Here is a 10,176-nt window from a genome sequence, read left to right as displayed (position 1 = left end):
CTTCAGGAGTTAGCTCGGAAGCGGCGCGGCTGTTTTAAAAGGTTGCTGCCAGCCTGGGGGGCTTCCTAGCCCCCCACCGAACCTGGGTTGTGGGTTGGGGGAGTTCTGGAAAGCCCCCCAGGCCGGCAGCGACCTTTTAAAACATCCGCGCCGCTTCCGAGCTAACTCCTGAGGCGCGGAAGTTCGCCTTTGGCGTTTGGCTTCAGGAGTTAGCTCGGAAGTGGCGCGGCTGTTTTAAAAGGTTGCAGCTGGCCTGGGGGGCTTCCTAGCCCCCCACCGAACCCGGGTTGGGGGGGTTCTGGAAAGCCCCCCAGGCCGGCAGCGACCTTTTAAAACAGTCGCGCCGCTTCTGAGCTAACTCCTGAGGCGCGGATGTTCGCCTTTGGCATTTGGCTTCAGGAGTTAGCTCGGAAGCGGCGCGGCTGTTTTAAAAGGTTGCTGCCAGCCTGGGGGGCTTCCTAGCCCCCCACCGAACCTGGGTTGTGGGTTGGGGGAGTTCTGGAAAGCCCCCCAGGCCGGCAGCGACCTTTTAAAACATCCGCGCCGCTTCCGAGCTAACTCCTGAGGCGCGGAAGTTCGCCTTTGGCGTTTGGCTTCAGGAGTTAGCTCGGAAGTGGCGCGGCTGTTTTAAAAGGTCGCTGCCGGCCTGGGGGGCTTCCTAGCCCCCCACCGAACCCGCATTCGGAGCCCGAGAGGGGGAAAGAGAAGAATGGAGAGAGAGCCGTGCGCCGGAGACGGACGCCGCTGCCGCCTCAACAGCAGCCACGGGAGGGGTGTCGCGCGTGTGTGTCGGTGTGATTGCGACTCCCCTCCCGTGGCTGCTGTTGAGGCGGCAGTGGCGTCTGCCTCCGGTGCGCGGCTCTCTCTCCATTCTTCTCTTTCCCCCTCTCGGGCTCCGAATGCGGCGGGCGGCGGGAAGAGGAAACGAGGCAGTCCCGGATCGCTTGCTTCCCCGGCCAGTAAGCCGGCTGCCTGGGAAAACGTTTTTCAAATGTGCTGCTTTTAACCCTTTTTAACCCTATTTAACCCTTTAACATATTTAAATGTTTCGATCATGTCCCCCCTTTTCCTTCTGTCTTCCAGACTATACAGATTGAGTTCATTAAGTCTTTCCTGATACGTTTTATACTTAAGACCTTCCACCATTCTTGTAGCCCGTCTTTGGACCCGTTCAATTTTGTCAATATCTTTTTGTAGGTGAGGTCTCCAGAACTGAACACAGTACTCCAAATGTGGTCTCACCAACGCTCTGTATAAGGGGATCACAATCTCCCTCTTCCTGCTTGTTATATCTCTAGCTATGCAGCCAAGCATCCTACTTGCCTTTCCTACCGCCTGACCACACTGCTCACCCATTTTGAGACTGTCAGAAATCACTACCCCTAAATCCTTCTCTTCTGAAGTTTTTGCTAACACAGAACTGCCAATGCAATACTCAGATTGAGGATTCCTTTTCACCAAGTGCATTATTTTACATTTTGAAACATTAAACTGCAGTTTCCATTGCTTTGACCATTTATCTAGTAAAGCTAAATCATTTACCATATTACTGACCCCTCCAGGAATATCAACCCTATTGCACACTTTAGAGTCATCGGCAAATAGGCAAACCTTCTCTACCAAACCTTCCCCTATGTCACTCACAAACATATTAAAAAGAATAGGACCCAGAACAGACCCTTGTGGCACACCGCTTGTAACCTGTCTCTGCTCAGAATACTCGCCATTAACAACAACTCTCTGATGTCTATGCTTCAGCCAGCTTGAAATGCACTGAACTATCCAGGGATTAAGTACAATCTTCACTAATATATCCATCAGCTCTTTATGTGAAACCGTATCAAAGGCTTTGCTGAAGTCCAGATAGGCAATATCCACGGCACCACCTTGATCCAACACCCCAGTGCAGGATGGCCTCTCAGAAGGTGGACTCATTACTAAAAAAATATCTAGGTGCAAGGAAGAAATCCAACAGGTTCTGGAGAACCAGTAGCGGAAATTTTGAGTAGTTCAGAAAACCGGCAGGTACCATCTCTGGCTGGTCCCAGAGTGGGATGGGAATGGAAATTTTCCAATATCTTTCTCCCAGGATTAGAGAGGGAATGAGGATTTTGCAGTACCCTTCCCCTGCCATGCCCACCAACCCACTCCCATCAGCCACACCATGCCTCATCCACAGAACTGGTAGTAAAAAAAACAATTGGATTTCACCACTGCCTAAATGGCCCATGACTAAAAAAATTACCTAGGTGGAGTCATTACTAAAAAATAAATAAAAATCACCCAGAATGTGGATTCATTATAAAAACCCCAGTTATTGCCCTTCTGTCCATAACTATGTGCAAAGTTTTCTAGCTAATTTACTTGCAACAAAAAAAGGGAAGTTAGACCATTCTAGAAACATAGAAGACTGACGGCAGAAAAAGACCTCATGGTCCATCTAGTCTGCCCTTATACTGTTTCCTGTATTTTATCTTACAATGGATATATGTTTATCCCAGGCATGTTTAAATTCAGTTACTGTGGATTTACCAACCACGTCTGCTGGAAGTTTGTTCCAAGGATCTACTACTCTTTCAGTGAAATAATATTTTCTCATGTTGCTCTTTCCCCCAACTAACTTCAGATTGTGTCCCCTTGTTCTTGTGTTCACTTTCCTATTAAAAACACTTCCCTCCTGAACCTTATTTAACCCTTTAACATATTTAAATGTTTCGATCATGTGCCCCCTTTTCCTTCTGTCCTCCAGACTATACAGATTGAGTTCATTAAGTCTTTCCTGATACGTTTTATGTTTAAGACCTTCCACCATTCTTGTAGCCCGTCTTTGGACCCGTTCAATTTTGTCAATATCTTTTTGTAGGTGAGGTCTCCAGAACAGAATTCCAAATGTGGTCTCACCAGCGCGCTATATAAGGGGATCACAATCTCCCTCTTCCTGCTTGTTATACCTTTAGCTATGCAGCCAAGCATCCTACTTGCTTTTCCTACTGCCCGACCACACTGCTCACCCATTTTGAGACTGTCAGAAATCACTACCCCTAAATCCTTCTCTTCTGAAGTTTTTGCTAACACAGAACTGCCAATGCAATACTCAGATTGAGGATTCCTTTTCCCCAAGTGCATTATTTTACATTTGGAAACATTAAACTGCAGTTTCCATTGCTTTGACCCTTTATCTAGTAAAGCTAAATTCTAACCTGTTTACAGTGCTCCTTTCAAAATGATATGGATGATGGGTTTGGGGGGGGGGAGAAATAAGGCTATCAAATAGCTTTTCAGAGATTTTAGAGCCAGGATGTGAGGGCTCTAAAGATTGAATGGCCCCTAAGACAAAAAAAAAAATTAAAAGACAGAAATGAGCAAAATAATAAAAATCTGAATAGGGTTTCTCTGGTTGAAATCTGCTGTGCCAGTTCTCCACCCTGAGTAAGCTACTTCCAAGCCCCGTGAAGAGTGGGAAATAAGAAGCCTAAAAATTGTAAGAAAACAGAATAAGACAGGTGTCCCAAAGCAATTTATTGCATATTAAAATACTTTCTTCCAAGAACGGGTGGCTAGCAAGGTAGGCACACAGAGGAATACAAAGACAGGGTTGCAATCTTCCCAGAACGCCAGTTTCCCATGAAACTGAAATCTCTTTCACCACCTTTTGCCCAGTTCCCCTTCTTCCACACTTCCTTTTATCAAATTTTTATTTTTTTTTAACCTATATTTCTTGTTTCCTTACAAAACGTGCAGCATAAGCATAATGAATTTAGGGAAGTGGTTAATTAATTTCTCCATTATATACTACTAAGCTGTGTGGTTAGGAGTGGTGGGATGGCGTAGAGATGGAGCTCTCACCTCACAGTGTGAGTTCAATCCTAGATAGGGGCAGATGTTGCTCTCTCTGGGCACAAGGAGAATGTATCTGCTGAACAAAACTCCGCATTGGCGACAGGAAGGGCATCTGACCAGTAAACACTCTGCTTATTAGATTTGTGTGCCACCCCAAGTCTTCACAGAGGGGCGGCATACAAATCTAATAAATTATTATTATTGCTACTACCCTGTTTTCCCCAAAATAAGACATCCCCTGATAAGCCCCATTGGGCTCTAGGGTGCATGGCAATAAGGCCAAGCACTTATTTCAGGGTTCAAATAATAATTATTTATTATTATTATTATTATTATTATTATTATTATTATTATTATTATTATTATCATCATCATCATTATTATTATTTATTAGATTTGTATGCTGCCCCTCTCCGTAAATATAAGACAGAGTCTTGTTTTCGGGGAAACACAATAGTTCCATTCAATTGCCCATACTCCACTTTGCAAGGAATTATGGGATCATTAAAAGATGATGATGATAATGATACTAGGCTAAAACTGTTAACTAATCTGCTTGCCCAAGCTGACTCACTTATTGGAGAAGCAAACCCTTCCTGTTTTCCAGTCTTGGCCTTTTTACCCTTAAATGTCCCAATATCTTACTGAACTTTTAAACCCACGTCTCAAAAATTGCTTCCTTTGCAAAAACAACACTCTCCATGATTTTCTCACAGTTGTTGCAGTTGTCAGTGTTTGCATCCTGTTGAATGAAGGGTAGTGTGAGGGGTGTTTTTCTGTGTGCATGTTGCGCTTTTCCTTCACGTTTTTGACTCTCGCTTGGCCCACTCGCTGCAGTTTTCTTGGTGAAATTTCCGAAGGGGTTTGCAGGCTCCGAAGTGGTTCTTCTATGGTGTGAGGGCAGGTACCCAATTTACAGATCGTCCTTGGTTCATTTGCTTGGCCGTTCAAAGTTACAAGGGCGCCCGAAAGAAGTGATTTACTACCGGTTTTGTAGTAGCATTCCTTGTGTAGGTCAAAGGCCATATGGATGAGCACATCCAGATATGGTCAAGGGCTGCACATGGGTGCTTAGTTTATAGAAAACCTTTGGAGGGAGTTGAAAGTCCCTGTTGCCCAGCGACAGCCCCAAAACATAACTGCTCTAGAGCAGTGGTCCCCAACCTTTTTTCCACCAGGGACCAGTTTCACCAAGACAATTTTTCTATGGCCCGGTGGGGGCAGACAGGGGTGTGGTTGGGGGACGGGATTAAGCATGGGGGTGTAGCTTATCGTTCCACTGCCTCTCTTTCCTCCCCCCCCTTTTAATTTTGCAGGGGAGCCGAGGTGACAGAGGGAGAGAGGCTAGGAGGGTATGGTTTCCTTTCCCCTCCCGTTCACTCGGGACCGCCCTTTGCCTCCAGCCGAGGCGGTCCACCTGAGGGAGAAAACTTTTGCTTGCTTGCTTCGTTCCTTCCATCAGTTTCAGAGGAACACCCCCCCCCCCACACCGCCTGCTCCGGCTGGGTTTGCAGCAAATAATCCCAGAGGTGGGGGAGGTGCCTCCACGGACACAGTTGCCTTCCTTTGCAATTGCTGCCTGCTTGGAGCGCCCACCACTGCCAGGTCCGGTAATTTTCTTGAAGCAAGGAATCCTTCCAAAAGAAAATTACCAGAGCTGGTGGTGGGGGCTTCATGGCCACACGCACACCCCTGGCTTCGCTCCCACCCAGGCCTCCGGGAAAGCCTAGCAAAAAAAGAGCTGCACAATGCCAAAGCCTTTCCGTCTGAGCTGCAGGCAGAGCAAGGGCTTTGCGAGGAGGAAATAGACCACTTTCGACGAGGGAAGAAAGACAGGAAAGGAAGGAAGCAAGCAAGCAAAAGTTTTCTCGGCCTGAGGCAAACAGCGGTCCCGAGTGAACGGGAGGGGAAAGAAACAGGAACAGCTTGGCACTCGCCAGCTCCACAGCAGCTGCTAACTCTGCGGACCGGTGCAACATGCCCCACGGCCCGGTACTGGTCCACGGCCCAGCGGTTGGGGACCCCTGCTCTAGAGGAGATCTGCATGGAGGAATGGGCCAACATAAGAGCAACAGTGTGTGGCAACCTTGTGAAGACTTACAGAAAACGTTTGACCTCTGTCATTGCCAACAAAGTATATATAACAAAGTATTGAGATGAACTTTTGTTATTGACCAAATACAGTGATACCTCATCTTACGAACCCCTCGTCATACGAACTTTTCGAGATATGAACCCGTGGTTTAAGATTTTTTTGCCTCTTCTTCTGAACTATTTTCACCTTACGAACCCGCCGCTGCCGCTGAGATGCCCCACCTCTGGACTTACGTTGTCAGGCAAAGCGCCTGTTTTTGCGCTGCTGGGATTCCCCTGAGGCTCCCCTCCATGGGAAACCCCACCTCTGGACTTCCACGTTTTTGCAGGGAAATCCCAGCATCGCACACACGGGCGCTTTGGCTGGCAAGAGGGGTGAATTTTGAGCTTGCACGCATTAATCGCTTTTCCATTGATTCCTATGGGAAACATTATTTCATCTTATGAACTTTTCACCTTACGAACCTCGTCCTGGAACCAATTAAGTTCGTAAGACAAGGTATCACTAGTTATTTTCCACCATAATTTGCAAATAAATTCGTTAAAAATCAGACAATATGATTTTCTGGATGTGCTTTCTCAATTTGTCTCTCATGGTTGAGGTCTACTTATAATGTCAATTACAGGCCTCTTTCATCTTTTTAAGTGGGAGAACTTGCACAACTGGTGTCTGACTAAATATTGCCCCCCCCCTCCAACTGCATAAGGCTTCCTGCCCATGTGGGTTCTCCAAGGTAAAGTCCAATCTGTTAGAATATTCATGACTGGGAGAGCCATGGTAACAAGGTTAGCCAATGAATAGGCATAGCAACTAAGACAGCCAATGGGACCTAACCATTTCTGAATCTGTGCAGAGAAGCAAAACTGAGAAGTTTAAAGTTGGACGTGGCTCCAAGCCCACACTCTGCTCTCTTATCCACTCTGAACTCTGCTGAAATGAAACTAACTCTTCTCTGCTACCTGCAACTGCTTGAAGAAGAATCTATATTGGTATTGTAAAATTTACTTCATCTATATTCTTGCATGTAAAGTTAATGAATCCAACTGAATCAAGTCATCTGTGTGTACTTCTGGAAATTGATTTTTCTGCAACAAACGTTAATAAAATCTGCCTTGTTCCACAGTCAAGTCACACATGACTTTCTCCTGGTGTGGTGTCTCGTAACTCGATTTTACCCACAAAACCTATGGTACAATCCGAGCAATTGCACGGTTTTCTCCCTGGTGTGAAGCTTCTGGTAGGGACGCAAAGCTTGTGATGGGACTGAAACTCCACCCATACAAAGGCCACTGTCCCAAAGGTGCTTTTTTTTTTCCCAAAGGGAATTGAACTTTCTGGGTTTTCCTTAAAGACATTTTGCTTCTCATCCAAAAAACCCCCAAAATCTCAGCTTCTCAGAGCTGAGACGAGAAGCAAAATGTCTTCAAAGAAAAGCCCAAAAGTCCAGTTGCCTCTAGAAAAAAGTCATCTTTGAGACAACCACGATCTACTAGATGACTGAGAACCTCTGTAGAATTTAGGCCACTGTTTCTCAACTACTTCAAGAATTTCCCAGTCCACATGTTGGCTGGAGAATTCTGGGAGTTGAAGTCCACATTTCTTAAATTGTTAAACTGTTCTAGGCAAATAGTCTCTCTTTCCTTTTTGGATTTTCTGGTGCCTAGTGAGATGTACACTCTGGCTGAAGCTCTTCCAACATACTGGACATCTATGGGGTTTTCCCCCTCTTTAAATTATTTGATGTGTGTTGAAACCCTTCCTACCCTCCTAACTATCGCCTCCCCATTGTTGAGTCCGCCAATGTCCTTTAAAGTTCAATTCACCGCTGAAATTGGGGGCATGCAGTGCTCTGGAAGAGTAGTGGTTAAAGTGCAGTATTGCAGGTTAACTCTACCCATTTAACTCTACCCACAGCCTGAAAGTTCAATCCTAACCGGCTCAAGGTTGACTCAGCCTTCCATCCTTCTGAGGTCAGTAAAATGAGGACCCAGGTTGTTGGGGGGCAATGTGTTGACATTGTAAATTATTTAGAGGGGGCTGTAAAGCCCTATGGGGATGATATAGTGGCAATCCTCGACTTACAACCATTCATTTAATGTCAGTTCAAAGTTACAATGGCACTGAAAAAAATGGCCTAGGACTGTTTATTTTTTCATACTTATGATCATTGCGGCATCTCCATGGTTACATGATCAAAAACTCAAGATGCTTAGCAATTTATGAGGGCCGCAGTGTTTCTACAGGGTCACGTGATCCTCGTTTGCGATCTTCTGACAAGCGAAGTCAATGGGGAAGACAGATTCGATTAACAATAGTGTTGCTCACTTTAACAACCGCACTGATTCACTTTACAACGGCGGCAAGAACGATTGTGAAATGGAACAAAGTTCACTTAATGAACATGTCGACTAAACAATGTCGTTTGGCGGGACCCAGGAGAAGAGCCTTCTCTGTGGCGGCCACGACCCTCTGGAACCAGCTCCCCCCGGAGATTAGAACTGCCCCCACCCTCCTTGCCTTTCGTAAAGTTCTTAAGACCCAGCTCTGCCGTCAGGGGGAACTGAGACATCTCCCCCGGGCCTATACAGTATGTTTGTGTGTATGTTTGCTTTTAATAGTGGGATTTTTAGTGTTTTTTAAATTATTAGATTTGTTCTTACATTGTCTTTGTTGTTGTTGTAAGCTGCCTCGAGTCTACAGAGAGGGACAGCATACAAATCTAATAAATAATAATAATAATAATAATAATAGTCACTTAGCAACATAAATTTGGAGCTCAAATTATGTGTATGTGCGCACACCCAAATGGAACAGTGTGTACATGTGCAAATGTGCGCATGCACAATCATGCTCGTGTGTGTGGATATGCAGGCATGCGCAGCAGAGATCCAGACCAGCTGATCAGTGGGAGATTCTTTTTCTTTTGTAAGTTTTTGTTTCGTCTGCTGGGAAATAAGAAGCTCACAAAAGAAACACCAAGGAGATCCAATATTGGGCAACTACGCATGTGCCACCTCTGGTATGCGTGCCATAGATTTCACCATCACGGACCTAGAAATTAGTGTCCCGATTTTGTATGTGCTCTTTCTTGCACGCTCATGTGGTGTTTATTTCTTAACCTTCTCCTGCATCTCCCAAAACGTGGCTTCCCTGCTTGTCTTTAAACTACCACAGACCAAACTGGCTCTCAATCTTAACATACATTGAAATGTCCCAAAGGTGCTTTTTTTTAAGAGGCAAGTGGACTTTCTGGTTTTTCTTTGAAGATGTTTCGCTTCTCATCTAAGCCGCTACTTCAACTCTGAATGGATGTGGGGAATGGAAGGATTGATATGCCTTGCAGACAGCTGGTCATCTACATTCTTTTCAAGCAGTAGTTGCCAACCTGGGGCCCTCGCCCCACAGGAGGGCAAATTGATTATTTAATGGGGACAAGTGGAACCTTCTTTAAACTAAGTCAATGGCCTTTTAGGGTTCCCCAGCACAAGTAGGAGTTCACTCTTTGAATAGTAAGAATTATATTTGTGAGTGACATAGGGGAAGGTTTGGTAAGGAAGGTTTGCCTATTTGCCGATGACTCTAAAGTGTGCAATAGGGTTGATATTCCTGGAGGCGTCTGTAATATGGTAAATGATTTAGCTTTACTAGATAAATGGTCAAAGCAATGGAAACTGCAGTTTAATGTTTCAAAATGTAAAATAATGCACTTGGGGAAAAGGAATCCTCAATCTGACTATTGTATTGGCAGTTCTGTGTTAGCAAAAACTTCAGAAGAAAAGGATTTAGGGGTAGTGATTTCTTACAGTCTCAAAATGGATGAACAGTGCAGTCAGGCGGTAGGGAAAGCAAGTAGGATGCTTGGCTGCATAGCTAGAGGTATAACAAGCAGGAAGAGGGAGATTATGATCCCGCTATATAGAGTGCTGGTGAGACCACATTTGAAATACTGTGTTCAGTTCGGGAGACCTCACCTACGAAAAGATATTGACAAAATTGAACGGGTCCAAAGACGGGCCACAAGAATGGTGGAAGGTCTTAAGCATAAAACGTATCAGGAAAGACTTAATGAACTCAATCTGTATAGTCTGGAGGACAGAAGGAAAAGGGGGGACATGATCGAAACATTTAAATATGTCAAAGGGTTAAATAAGGTCCAGGAGGGAAGTGTTTTTAATAGGAAAGTGAACACAAGAACAAGGGGACACAATCTGAAGTTAGTTGGGGGAAAGATCAAAAGCAAC

This window comes from Erythrolamprus reginae, unplaced genomic scaffold (assembly GCF_031021105.1).
Source record: "Erythrolamprus reginae isolate rEryReg1 unplaced genomic scaffold, rEryReg1.hap1 H_49, whole genome shotgun sequence".
Taxonomy (NCBI): Eukaryota; Metazoa; Chordata; class Lepidosauria; order Squamata; family Dipsadidae; genus Erythrolamprus; species Erythrolamprus reginae.
Note: the sequence above shows the minus strand (reverse complement) of the source record.